Consider the following 14,256-nt stretch of genomic DNA (forward strand, 5'->3'; position numbering starts at 1 on the left):
GAATTAGAATCCCCTGGGGACCACCCACCGCCCCATACTTATGTCTACAGAAGATGTGAGGAGGAGCATACGGATGAATCAGCACAGTGTAGGGTACCCGTGCCCACTGGCTCTGGCAGCCCCAGTCAACGGGCTCTGTAGTGGAGCTTTTGTGGCAGGGCTGCCACTGCTAGCAGCCAAAAAGTACCACTAATAGGCGTGTGTGACCTGAAAATTACAATGTAAATGGCAAGGCAACACATGTATAGGAAGGCGATTTTTAATTAAAAGTCTGCCCTCCACCTCAGCCTTTCAGTAAGGATCCAGAAATGCCAAATTGTCAGGATGCCAGTCAGGTTAGAAGGGTTCCCTCATGCAAAGTAGACCAAAGTGAAAGAACCAGGGCTTCACTGACATTGACATTTGATGTCTTTGATTAATTATGTACCAAATGCATTGCATATGGGAAAGATGTGCCCCCAGGCAGTCAGAAAAGCTGGCAGGACCTAAAGCTTCCTGGGGAATGTCAGGTCTCCTCTCATGCAATGTGAGGGGGGTGCAGACCATACAGAGCGAGGGTACGAGAGTCAGGGTTTCTGTGTGGGAGAATGGAGCACATGGCCTGCCAGCAAGTTGTGTGTCTTCCAGTGGGGGTAGCTGTTAAGGCATTGGACCTAAGAGTTGTTCTTAGTCTGCTGGAGCTCTGGGAGGGAACGGGCCGGATGAGGACAGCCAGTCATGTTCAGAGGCAAACCTTAGGGACAGAGCTCACAATAAGAATGATTTCCTACGGAAATCTCCAGGGGAGGGTTGGAAAAGGGCTACAGAGACTAGGAAATGTGTGGTTGCCATCTGGGCTCTACTATAATCAGGAAATCAGCTCTGTACATCTGTTCATTCATGCAACAAATATTTACTGAGTTCCTACAATGTGCCAGCATGATGCCAGTTCCCGGGGATATGGTGCTGGTGTAGATAAACACAGTCCCTGTCCTCACTGAGATTCCTGTGCCATCGGAGCATATCAATAGACATAGTATTGCATGATAAATGTATCAGGACTGTATGTGTAATGGTCCAAGGTTCTTATGATCACATGGTGGGCACACTCAGGTCTGGAATGACTTTTTTAGGATCCTGAGTAGGCAAACACAGATTTTTCCTCCCTCCCTCCCTTCCTGTCTTTCTTTCTTTTCCGTTTTGTCACGTACATGCTCACACTCTGTCAGCTCAAGTTACTCTTCTACAAGAAGTTTGTGTCAAGTCCCACGGAATCACTGAATATGTGCCTTTGGAAGATCACCTTGCGTCCACCCCTCCTGCTTTAAACATGAAGATATTGAAGCCAGAGAAGTTAAGGAACTTATTCAAAATGATGCCTCTAGTTAGCAATAGAACTTGGATGGAAACCTGCTTTCTTGACTCTTAGCTTAGTGTTCCTTTGACATTACCTTTGTGTCACCTTTGCAAAAATGAAGCCAGTTCAGGGGAAGTTCTTGGGCATTTATGGCCAACTGCTCCCATTCTGAAGAGTTACTGTTTTAATTGGACCGCAGACCTAAGTCTGCAGGTCGGTAAGTGTGGACAGGTGGAGAATCAGTGCCAGAGGAGAGCCTTCTGGCCAGCACCTGACTCCCTCGGCAGATGTCGTGGCGACTGAGGATTGGTGCATCAGGAAAGGCGTGATGCTGGAATGCTGTCTTCCAGGACCCCTAGGCTCAGCAGGACAGGTACATGCTTCAGAGAAAGGTGGTGCTGATTTTCTTGAGGAAGCCTGTGGGTGACGGTCCCATGAGTGAGACATTGAAGCAGGCACTTTGGGAGACAATTATAAGAATGAGGGAAAAAAATGCTGGTTGGAGGCAGAGAAAATGCCTTCTTTGGGGGAAAGAAATTATGTTAAGGAACTTCCTTTCGCAGCCATGCAGATCTGGGGAGTTTGAGCAGAAGGCATGATGGGCAGGCTGCAGTGGGGACATGATTCATCGGACTGTCCATGGAAAGCCAGAGGAACCTCCCCACCCCCACCCCGGGCTTATTAAGGGAACAAGCCCAGGGTTACTCCACCCAGTACCTCTTCTGCTGGGCCCAGGGCTGTTCCACCCAGTGTCATAGGGAGTGAGAAGTCAAACCTGTGCAGAAAAGGAATCAAGGACTCTTCCTGGAGTAAAATGTTAAATTTGCCCAGAGAAGTAACTTTTCCCAGGGATGTGAGATGTGTGAAAGACTGGTATTTCAGGAATGAAACTGCCCTTATCAGCAGTGCTGGGTACGGGATCTTTGCGACAGAGGGATGATCTCCTGCCTACCCTAAGGAAGCACATCTTCAGCTTTCTCAAATGGGTTGTCTAAATCAGCCAACCTGTTGAGGAAAAATGGTGGTGGTTTATAGCATGGATTTTGGAGTTATGAACTGGATTGAAATCCTCAGCTCGACCAGTTGCCAACCAGGTGGGCGGGCCACTTAAACGTGCTGAGTCCTAGATCCCGTGTACTCTGAGGTAATAACTAATACGTCACAGGGTTATTGAGAGGATTAATAGTATCTAAAGCACCGGTAATATGTCTGGTTCATAGCAAGCACTTTAATAGTAACCCTTACTAAAACAAAACGATAAAAGATCCTACCTTTGAAGCCAAAAAAAGTTATTTGGAAGTGGAGCAGTGTCTTAATTAATGAGGGAGCCTCAAAATCCAGAGATACCAGCCAAAACAATCAAGATGGAATGGAGACTGGGATTAGTCCCAGGCCCTTACTTACCCACTCCAGGCCCTGCCCTGGAGCCTGCCTGCAGAGTTTGCTGCGCCACCTACTGGTAGTTTCTGGAAACTACAAACTCTCTCTGGATGCGGCTCCTTGGTGAGTAGGACACCAGGGAGCGGACAGAGAAAAAGAAGGTAATAGTAGTTTTGCAACTGTTTTGATTACTTCAGATTGAGATGTTTGTAAATAAGATGTTAGAGTCTGGAGATTTTGTTGGTCTTGTGTTCGGCATAAATACAGTTTTATTAAAACTTGTCACAGCAGCATCCTGCAGTGGAGAACACAAGATCTGGCTGTGACAGAAGCTAGAGCAACTTCCAACTGGCAGCGTTTGGAAACGCTTTCCCTGGGTAGCACATCCAGGCCACTGTCAGTCTGCCAGTTGTCCATTCTAAGGAGCAAGACAGGCGAGTGCAACCAACCCCCTGAAGTTGGTCCGTTTGTCACTACGTCACCTCTGTCAACTCCATGGGAAAAATGATGCACATACCAGGAAGAAAATCTTTTCCAGAAATCCTTAGCGTGCCAGAAGAAGAGAGAGCCATCCTACCTTTTGTTTTGAGTTTTTGTTCAGAAGCATTTTTCCGACTGAAAAGGCAAGAAAGGGGTGTTTCAGCTCCTCATTCCTTGGTTGGGTTTAATGACCTTCCCAGTTTGGGGCTACTCTGAGCCTACCAACAGTAGGCTCAGAGTAAGACCAACAGGAGGGCATCACTAGGATTAGAAGTGAGAGGAGACCGGTCCACAGACATCCATTAAGCATGACTAAGTGCCAGGCCTTGTTCTGGTTCTTGGGGAGGCAAGGAGGCATGAGACTTGAACTTATCCTTAAGAAGATGACAGTGGGGAAGTGAGACAAGGAGATGAGAAGGTAGTGGTACTAAGTGTATGATAGTGAAACGAATGATGGGGCCCCTAAGACAGGGCCATCCTGTTGTGGAATATTAGAGAAGGAAGCACATGTGTGTTTAGTTGGAAGTGGTTCTGGACCTCTAAGATGACAGTTCAATTCCATGTACATTTTGTGTGTCCTTCCTCTAGATAGAGAACATTGTTGCAGATGCCCTAAGGATTTGGAGAAGGATGAGGTTAGGTCCCCTTTCTCGCCCTCTGTGTCCTCACACCCACATTGCACAGCATAGAGGTCAGGAGCACTATTTCAGGAATCAGCCCATGTCTGAAATCTCTAGCACTTCATAGCTGTGTGACCTTGACCTCTCTTCAGTCTCATGTAGTCAGTCAACAAACACGTGTTGACTATCGTCTGCAAAGGCACTAGGTGTTCCGGTGGCCATAGCAAGCTAGCTATGGGGGCTAGGGTGGCCTAGCTATGGGGGCTAGGGTGGCATAGAGCCATATAGCTATATGCAGCTATAGGTGAACAGGGAGGGCAGAGCAGGTAGCCTGTCTAAACAAAGCTACCTTCTCTACGTGGCCTGGGGATCTTCCAGTTCTCAGCCAGATCTCTGCTCCCAATGGACAAACCCTGGTGAAGGGCCAAGTGGCAATGTGTTTTAGTGTCCCTTCCTGCCATTCATCTCTTTCGGTTTTGCTTGTGCCCTGTAGCACTGGGCCCACACTGGTGTGCTGGTGGGAACCTGTGCGCCTGGTCAGAGGGGCACTGCCAAGGAGCTTTCTATAATTGCTTCCTTTCTTTTATTTTCTGGCATATTTATTAGTTCAAAAAGCCCTTGGCAGCTCAGGAAATTCCACTTCCCTCTGCAGCTCCTTTATACTTTCCTTGGTATATGCCCAGGCCACAAATACTTGTGTGTTACTTGGTTTTTCATGGAGACTCCTTGTAAAATCTGGGGCCGCAGTTGGTACATTTCTACCCCCGGGGGTGGGAGAGGGGAAAAGAGAGTGGAAGGGGAGGAGGTGAGGCATCTGGCCCCTGAGGTGTCCCTAGGGTGTAGCACATCATGATGACTGGTCACCTCGTTTCCTCTCCGGGTCTGAGCACCCAGCCCCTACCATGGCTGGGAGGGCCAGTCAGCGCCTGAGGAAAAGTCCACGTGCCTCTGGAGGCTTTGTGTGAGGAAACGGCAATACTTTTAAAAATCTCTGCAACCAAAAGTGAAAGAAATGGACTCAAGCTGAGGCATAAGTATGCTAGAGTCATTAGAACTAGGGTTTTTTTCCTGACAGAGGTAAAATGCCCTTCTGCTTATTAATAATAATATATGCATGTGGATGACTCTTATCTGATCGTGACATAGTGACATAGTGTGGTCCTGTCTGTAGGCACTTGGATAAGCTAAATGTCTAGTATGCTTATTAACAATTAATACTTTTTAATCCTGTGATTCCTATGAATGCCTCTAAACCTAGAGTCTTTCATAACTGACCTTTAGAATAGCTTTCTTTGGCTTATTAGTCATTTTTTTACATACGTTTACTTTGTTTTCCAAACTAGATTATACATTCATTACTTTTATTCATATTTCTACCAGAGCCCAGAATCATGCTTTATTGTTAAAGACAATTAAGTTTGACAAATTATCAATAGATCCCAGCCACTCCCAGCTTCTGCCAGTGCCTGTACTCTAATTCCTTTTTTTCTTTCTGAAGTGACAGGGAACTCTTGTAGTAATTCTACTAGAAGTCTTCTTTTGTATTAGTATATTCATTTAACCATTTATTAACTGCCTGATAATATGCACCAGCCATTGTTAGGTGCCGGTAATCTAAAATAATCCAAGGCACAATCCTGGAGTGAAGGGTGTTGACTATCCACATGGGGAGACAGACATTCAAACAGAATTCCATATAAAAATATAGTCTTCGTGATTTAAAATGAAATACTGGGACACCTGGGACCCTGGTGGCTCAGCACTTGAGCATCTGCTTTTGGCTCAGGTCATGATCCTGGGGTCATGGAATCAAGTTCCGCATTGGGCTCCCTGCACGGAGCTTGCATCTCTGCCTCTTTCTCTGTGTCTCTCATGAATAAATAAATAAAATCTTTAAAAAAATAAAATGAAGTACCAATTAATTAAGTATACTAATACCAAGTAAGTATGAATGATTTTAAATGGAGGGAATGCTTTTTGCCTGGCATAAAAGGAGTTGCAGAGAGGATACATTTGGTCTGGAACTTGAAGATAAGTAGGAGTTAGTCAGAAAAAAAAGGTTGGCAGTGTGGGCAGAGAAAGAAGGGAGAACATTCTAAGCAGAGGGAAGAGCATTGCCCATGCTATGGGGCATGAATGTGGCTGACGTTTCTAAGGAAGCTTGAGTAGGCAGCCTGGTAGGAGAGATGATGAAGCTGGAGATGTAGAAGACTGGGGTCAGAGTCTATATTCAGGCGAAGGCCCTGAATGTCCTGAGATGGATGGGGTCTGTTCCTTTAGGTGGTCAGCAGGAACCCTGATGACTTTTAGGGAGGAGGCCTGTCTGGTGGGATGGCAAATGGGTAGAGGACGGAGAGTGGGCTGGGAGGCTGATGGGGTAGGTCAGAGAGGTCAAGAATGCCTGGGCTGCAGTAGTGAGGGTGGGAATCCAGGCAGAAAGCAAGTCCAGAAAAAAGTGGCTCTGTGAGCAGGGAAGGCGGTCTCTGAAGTCTGTTGATGGACATCACGGAGCTTGAAGAATGCCAACCAGGCTAAGAAAGGAAGAAGACAGTCGATGAGTGTGGAACGCAGGCCATCCAAGCCAGACAAGTCCAAGTAGACCTGCTGGTTAAAGCAGCTTTGTTAGTGAATATGTCAAAGGTCACTGTAAATAAGGAGCATCTCTGGCTGCTGGGACTATAGACACGTTGTTGGTCACACTGACCAAGAGAAGTAGTCAAGGCAATCTTCACCATCAGTGAAGCATAAAATACAGCCAGGCAGTCCCTGTCCATGTGTGGTCGTGCCTACCCCCATTGTGGGATCTCCATGGTCAGTTAAGTAATAACTGGGCTCACGGTTCTGTGGCACACTCTTTTCAGGGAAGAGGTTTGTTTGGCATTTGTCTCACATCTTACCTTCTTCCTATTTCCTCTTCCAGCATGTCTTTTGGGGCCTGGACTGTTACCGTAGTCTTCCAGCTGGCTCCCTGTGTATAACCTCCCACTAGGTTTAGGAAGAAGACTCTAGCGGAGGCATACACAAAGGCCTCCACTAGAGTCTTCTTCCTAAACCCTCTTTTGCTCTTCGAATCCCCTTTACAACAGATTCTGTGGCTCTGCGAAGCCACAGTAAACAATAAACATCCTTAGTCTGACAGTGGGCACTTAGTAATCCCCCCAAACCTATTTTCCATTATTCTTTAGGAAACAATGACTCTGGCCAAACCAATTTTCTTATTTCATATTCCTTTTGTGCCCCTCCTCGCTCTCTCACCCCCTATCTAAAATGCTCTCCCATTCTGTCCTTCACTTCTGTCTTCATTCAGACCAACCCCCCTTCAATGAAACATCACTCCTCTGACAGCGTACAGCCCTTACTATATACATCACACATTCGGTACATGACAAGTGTGCCCTTGTGCCCAAATTTCTCTTTCCAGGGCAGGGAATGTTTTCTATCTCCTGTATTACCAGCACATAGCAGAATTCTCTCAAAGTAACACAATGAATGTGTGTTGATAATAATGATTCTGGCCTAGCTGAGGGGTCCAAAGAGCTACTAAATGGTATTAAGAATGGTAAGGGGGGTGACTGGGTGACGAGCACTGAGGGGGGCACTTGATGGGATGAGCACTGGGTGTTATGCTATATGTTGGCAAATTGAACTCCAATAAAAAGACATTTTTAAAAAAGAGGAAAAAAAAAAGAATGGTAAGGGTTTAAACAAAACAATGCCTACCATGTCTGCTGTTCATCACAATAGGTCAGGCAGAGTGCTGGGCCCATTATGATCGTATGATCTAAATGTTGTAACCACCTTGTCGCTTGGCAATACCTCCATTTTGCAGATGAGCCAGCTGAGGCTCTGAGAAGATCAAGGTCACATACTTGTTTAAATGGCAGATGTGGAAGTGGGGCAACTGTCTGATTCTACACTCAGGCACCTAACCTCTCTGTGTGCACCTATGAGTAGCTCATATGGCAGACGGCATGGATTTTTTTTCATCATTTTGTTTGGTCAACATGCGGCTTCTTTGTTCCTGTGATTGGGTCTTGCCCTCTTCTCTAATATAGGAGCAGCCTTGGCAGGAAGCAGGGAGAATGGAAGGGGTGTCACATGCCAGAGTGGTCAGAAAAATGAGGTTGCTCAGCAGGTGTCATAAAAATGGATGACTTGTGCCCTGTGCCTTAAAGATGGAAAAATAGAAAGGGAGTGGGGAAAAGAGAGATGTTGACAGATGATGAGTGAGCACAAGTGTTTATCCATGCTAATGGAGTGGGGACGTGATAGCCACTCTGCCCTAATGGTTATGAGGAGCAGTCTCTTCACTGTGAAATGCAGAAAGTGCGGGGAATCTTTACCCAGGAGACAGAGGAACCTAAAACCCTTGACTACAAACAATAGCTGACGCATTTCTCTACGTTCTGGCCTCACAGGCTGAAAAACAGGTCATAGGCAACAAGGACATTTTATGTTGAGGAAAGACTTAGCCCTGACATTGGCTTTGGCTCTTTACATTCCGGGCCCTCAGTCCCAGGCCATTGCAGCACCACATAGCGACAGGCTGGAGAAAAGGTTACTGGGGTCAAAAAGCATGCAGGCCCAGTGTTTTTTCCCTTTCAACGCCAACCCAAAGAAGTTTTCAGAGCTGCTTGCAGAATATCCTCAACCCAGCCCACCTGCTGTCTGCCACCACCCACACTGCTGCCCGGCCACTGGCCCCAGCCTCCTGCCATAGTTTCCCACATCAAGCAGCCACTCTCTGAATTCTCTACCGTGGAGCCGAGGAGTGAGGACAAAGGGAAGAGAAGCTGGGGTTATAAGGGGCCCCACCTAGTTTCAGATGCGCCGCTGGTCAGTGGTCCAAGGATCAGGAAACAGCCGTCGGCGCGGGGTGGGGATTTCTCTTCCTCGTAAATGTCCTGCTGCCTGAAACTCCTCCGTCGTAGCTTTGCTTTGCTTCTGCTCTTCCATGATCCTCTAAGGGAAAGAGACAACTTTAACTTGCGAACACTCTTATCAGAATCACTTAGCTCATCACATATCAAATGAATCCACGGAACTGACTGTAGAGATGGGGATGGGCTTAGAGAGCCAACTGTGTTGTCATCGTCGTTCTGCCTGGGTCCCGCCTCCGGGGTACCCCCCCCCCCTTGGTTAGTCAGGGGGGAGCAGCACACTCCTGAGAAAAGGAAAGATGTCCAGTACAGGGCAGGGAAGCAAACGACTCAGTAATAAACTACCTCTGCGGATGTCCGCAAGCTTCCTGAGTGGCCTTCCCCTTGGCCTGCCCTCCAAATTTTCGTTGTCACTTACTCTCCAGCGATGGGAGCACCGAACATATGGGGCTGCCGCGGCAGGGAGCTGCCTTGTTGACGGGGCCATTTACCAGAGGATTTAAAGGCTGTTTCCCCCACGGAGCTGGCCGGGCTCGGGCAGAGCGACTCCACCTGCGCCAGGAGGATAGAGAACCGTTGGCAGAATCAGAAAGTCGCCGTTAACAGACAAGGCCACAGGCCTGGTTCACACGTGCTGTCATTAAGATTGTTATTTTTAACGCCTCAAAAGCCTGTGGGTTGTAAGAAAGTGGGCTCTTGCCTCTGCCTCCCAAGACCATAGGCAGAGGGGGGAGAGATGGCTGAGGAACCACCTCCGCGTGTTGGTGTTCCGATGCCCAGGTGCCGGGTTCCCCCACCCTCCAGCCTCACTGCGTGCTTGTGAATTTTGTGAGCGATATTTTGACATTGAAATCGTGCAGGTTGCATCTCTGTGAGACTCCTGGATCCCCTCCTCCTGCTCAGTCTAAATATATGCATAATAGATGTATGTGACTGTCTATACGTTATATGTGTCTGAGTATCCGTACGTTATATATGTGTATACACAGGTGTACATTCACATCTTTTACTTCGGAAAACTTCTCTATCCCCCTTGCACATGCATATATGCGTAACACATATATACTTGTATCTATTTTTAGCCGTGAGGTATATATAGATGTGTTGTCACACTCCAGCACTTGCCAAAAACACAAAACAAAACCAAAAACCGCACACACATTTAAAGGAGGAGGAGCAGATGGGGGAGGAAGAGGAGGAGGGGAAAAAAAGGAAGGGAAGCATTTGAAGCAGGTCATCTTTTCTGTTTCAGCGGCCCTTTGCAGTTGTTCCAAAATCTACTCGCTTGCTGGCTAGTCCAGTCTGAGGAAGACAATATCCCCAGTGGTTATAGCCAAAGGCTTTGGAGTCCGACAGTTCAGTTCAAACACCATATATGCTGTTGTGACCTTGGGCCAGGCACCTGCCATCTTGCAGCCTCAGGTTCCCCATCTGAGGAACAGGGGCAAGCCTTGCTACTGCTTGTAGCTTGTTGGGATGTGTAAGTAAAGGGAAGTGTGTGTGGAGAGTAGGGCACCCTGCCTGCCCTGTGATAAGCTCAACGGGGGCTCAGGTTTCTTTAACAAGAAATGAAATCATTCATGCTAGAAATTAAAATGCAAGTATCCCTCAGGTGACGGTGTCCTCAATTCACATCAAGGCTTCAGTGACTGAGATTATTCATTTTTGTCCTGGCGTTTGGAAAGCAAAGAGAGTCTGGAAACCTCTCTGGCCGACTGCTGTTGCACCAGGGTGCCATCCAGGGCCACTGGGTTGGGTTCTGGTTGTGATGTTGCCAGCAGGTGTGAGTCACTTCCCCTCGTGGTCTGGGGTGCTCATGGAAGAGCTCTCCAAGGGCCCTCCCAACCCTGACCTTTTGTGTCTGTGACGCCAGTCGTGCAGGGAAGTATGCTGAAAGCTGCCCTCAGAGTGACACTGATGTGGTCACCATCTCTTAGCGACTTGACTTTCTTAGTTTGATCATATGTGGGGAATATGTTTTGTTTTATTTACTCTTCCTAATGAGGCTGAACTGAACCAGTGAGGGTATTAAAACATTTTAACGTTATTAGTTTTTAAATTAGCTGGAGCTGCTAGGAGCAGCCTGCTCATTTTATTTATGTGAGAAAGGAGCTTTCAAAGGTCAAGGCCGAATGGCCAGAGTCCTTCATCCCAAAAAAGACAAGTGTGTGAGCTACACATTAGAATCACCACGGAAGCTTTAAAAATACTGATGTAGGGTGCCTCAGGCCCCACGTTTTCTAGGCTCTCCCCACCTCACCCAGACATCACTTTTGAGGCCTAGTGGATTAAACTATATATATTTTCCCGTGTATAAGGGGAGGGAAGGAAGCAGGGAGGGTTGGCATGCTGACCAGCTGTTTCCCATTTCCTACCCAGTGGGTGTCAGTAAGTATTAATTGATGATCTCTTGCCTGATGCCTGGTGTGGTGTAATTCAGGTGCCGTAGGTAGCGGGGCTCAGATCAGATCAGTGCTTCTCAATCCTGAATGACCATCAGAATCACCCGATGATCTTTGAGAAAAATGCAGATTCCTGGGCCCCACTCAGATTTGCTGAAACAGAATCTCTGCAGGTAAGAATAAGGAATGAGTATTTTTATTGTTATTATTTGATTTGATAATCAGCCTGGAAAGCAAAGACTTAATTTTCATTTTCCAGGAAAAGATTTTATGTCTTTCCTTTCAATCATCTGAAGGCTCTGGGGTCCACTAGATAGACCACTTATGAGCCAGGGGACCCAGACAGGATACTTATGCTCCCTAAGCCTCATTTCATCATCACCACAATGATACCCACTTCATAAAAGCATTGGGAATTAAATGAATTAATACATGTAGAATGTTTGGCACGTCACTGATACTCAGTAAGTGTTAACCATCGTCATGACCCATTTTGTAACTCAAGTGGAAGCTACAGACTAAGAGAGAAATTTAGTAGATTTAAAGGATATGAAGTAAAAACTCTGATCCTGGAGTCTGTACAACTCTTGGTGCTGGAGCGGGGAGACTAGTTTTGAATTCTTATCTGAACCAAGAGCTCTGGGGAGGATTGGAGTAATCTTATGCACATCACACTCATGACATATTTATTAAGAACAAAAGCCATCTTTGGGAAAGCAGTGAGGTAGGTCCCAATTACTATCCAAAATGAATTAATTAACATTCATTTATTGAGTGCCTACTGTTTGCTCAGCTTGATGCTTGGTGGTATGACTAAGAAAGGACAATGTTCTCTTCCTTCAGGACATTAGCAGTGTGGTCTGGAAAGCACAGTTAGCACTGTTTGAAGAACAGGAGCCAGATGGGAGGATATGTAATTAAGAGCTATATTGTGTCACTGGAACTCTCTAGGGCTAAAGGAGTCCAGGGTGGGAACTCAATGAGCTCTGAAGATGGTGAGGGCCTTCTTGAGGGAGTAGGGAGAGGGCCTTGAGTCAAGAACCTGCTGGGAATCTGAAGACAAGTCATGTGGAAGGGGGGGTGCTCCCCAGGAGCAGCATAGGACGACATTGGTACAGCTGGGGCTGGGGTGGTGAGTCGCTGCCTGCCTGTGATCCTGAGCCACACGGCCACTTCTCATCAGGGTCACTTCCTTCTGTGGCCTCTGAACAGCTCCCAGTGGTCTGTGGGCACGCAGTCTACTTCTAGGGGTGAGCAGGTCTCAGCAGTGGGTCTGCCCAGGAAGCGTGGACATGGCCTCCATGGCCCAAAGAGCACTGTCTGGGGAGGCACACAGCTCCAGAGCTAGGCTGACTCAGGGGAGGTGAGCGAGTATCCTCCTTCCTCTGGGCCACCACACAGGGGACACAAGTAGAAACATCTGTCCCTGAAGACTAGCTCCATATCCTGCTTTTCTCTGTGGATCTCAAAAGTTTTCCAGTCTTGTAAAAAAATTTTTTTCAAATAGTCAGATTTCATACCTTTTGTGAAAAATGCTGCAGCCTTATTAATTCCCTCCTGGAGAATCACAGATTGCTCATTAACATTTTCAAGGTTCAGAGAAGTCTTGTGGTAAAGAAGCCCGCATCACCTCCAAACTTTCTTGACCACAGAACACTTCTTCCTGTGGAGCACCAGGGAATGTTCTGAGAAACGAGTGTCCTAGGCTAATCTCCTGGGGAAAAGTGGGATAATAAGGTCCTACAAAGCAAGGGCTGAAGGAGCCTTACAGATGCCATCTGCCCTTCCATTTTCCAAGTGAGGTGCACAGGGGCCCCAGACACTGAAGAGATTTTTCCCGAGATACCCCAGACTGGCCAAAGCAGTGGATGGGCACCCCAGATTCCACTCCTGGTATAATGTTCCCTAGTCATTAACCAGCTGGAAATAAAAGTGAGGAGAGACTCGTCAGGCTTTGCAATTCAATGAACCATCAGTGTGCTTGAGAGGCTATTTTGAAGACATTTTAGATTTGTTTCTGGGTCAATAACTTTATAAAAGAAGTATGGTCCAACTGATTTATTAGGAAAAAATTTGTAAACTTTGGTTCACTTACAAGGAAAAGTGTTTGGGTTTCTGAAAAGGATACTGCTTTTGAGGCTGGATGGTTTTCGTGACCGACAAGTGTTTACGAACTGAAATCTGGCTGCCTGGGCTCCTCATTGAGATGGTGAGACTCGCATTATGAATTCCTGCCCGGAGGCCTCATCCACATCCTTTAATCCAATCGCCAGCCCTGACCCTGGCCCCAGGGCTGGGAAAGGGAAGGGCACCTTATGGACGAGACAGAGGGTGAGTGCTAGGCCTTTGCCTCCTGTGTGCTCTCCATGGTCTTCTGAGGTAAGCTGCAGGAAGCCACCAGTTCCTGGAAGCTCCTTCCCTTGTACCTCTGCCCTCCTGAAAACCTGTGGACTTTTCTTCTCTGCTGGTGGGGGCTGTCCAACTGTATCTGAGTCCTATCCCCTCTGATAGTCCCCAGGCAGCCAGGGTTGGGGGTGAGGGGCTGGCCGCTTACCCTTTCTTACATATGTGCTTTTTCTTTAGAAGGGTTAAATGCATTAATAGCTTATTCACCAAAATGTATCCAGACCTATTTTTAGTGCTTTGAACATGTTGACTCTTACATAAGATTCATTCAGTATATATAAACTATTCAGTAAATATTCCCTCATGAGAAGAATGGCATTTGGTCTGTTTTGTTTCTCTGCCCTTCGCGTTCTAATTTCGGACTGGGAGCATGTTGGCTCCATCTCCATGTTGGTTGCCGTAAGATCCAGCTCTGGCTGGATCTCGTTGCCTTTGAGTTGGTGAGAGGTTTGTGCCCCTGTCTGGGAGGCTTTATAAATACAGAACACGCATCACAGTGCAAGTAGGGGAGGCCAGAGAGCAAGAGGCCAAGCTGGCTCTACTTGTAGAGAAAGGGCAGCCTGGTGCTGTGGGGTGCGTGGTGTGGGGAACATCACTCCAGACCCTTTCTTCTTTTCTCTTGCTTCCTCCTGCATCTCCTCCTTCAGCCAAGCTGTGGGAGCTTTTGGCATTAACTGGCGGGGACAGGGTTGAGTGTTGGAGCCGACGTACTGGCTCATGAATATGGCTTTTAGCCACGCAAGTGTCTTACA

General features: G+C 47.1%; 1 protein-coding gene and 1 long non-coding RNA gene across 42 annotated transcripts in view; one reads left to right on the forward strand and one right to left on the reverse strand.

The window, feature by feature from the left end:
• The window catches only part of LOC140617714 (uncharacterized), a 29,316-nt gene extending 20,467 nt beyond the window's left edge, over positions 1–8,849 (reverse strand). The window contains exon 1 of the long non-coding RNA XR_012017904.1: positions 8,632–8,849. This is a non-coding gene — a long non-coding RNA (uncharacterized lncRNA). The remainder of the gene's footprint in view (positions 1–8,631) is intronic.
• CACNA1C (calcium voltage-gated channel subunit alpha1 C) overlaps positions 1–14,256 on the forward strand; it is a 746,185-nt gene that overhangs the window by 323,356 nt on the left and 408,573 nt on the right. The window lies entirely within an intron of this gene.

This window comes from Canis lupus, chromosome 25 (genome assembly GCF_048164855.1).
Source record: "Canis lupus baileyi chromosome 25, mCanLup2.hap1, whole genome shotgun sequence".
Classification (NCBI taxonomy): domain Eukaryota; kingdom Metazoa; phylum Chordata; class Mammalia; order Carnivora; family Canidae; genus Canis; species Canis lupus.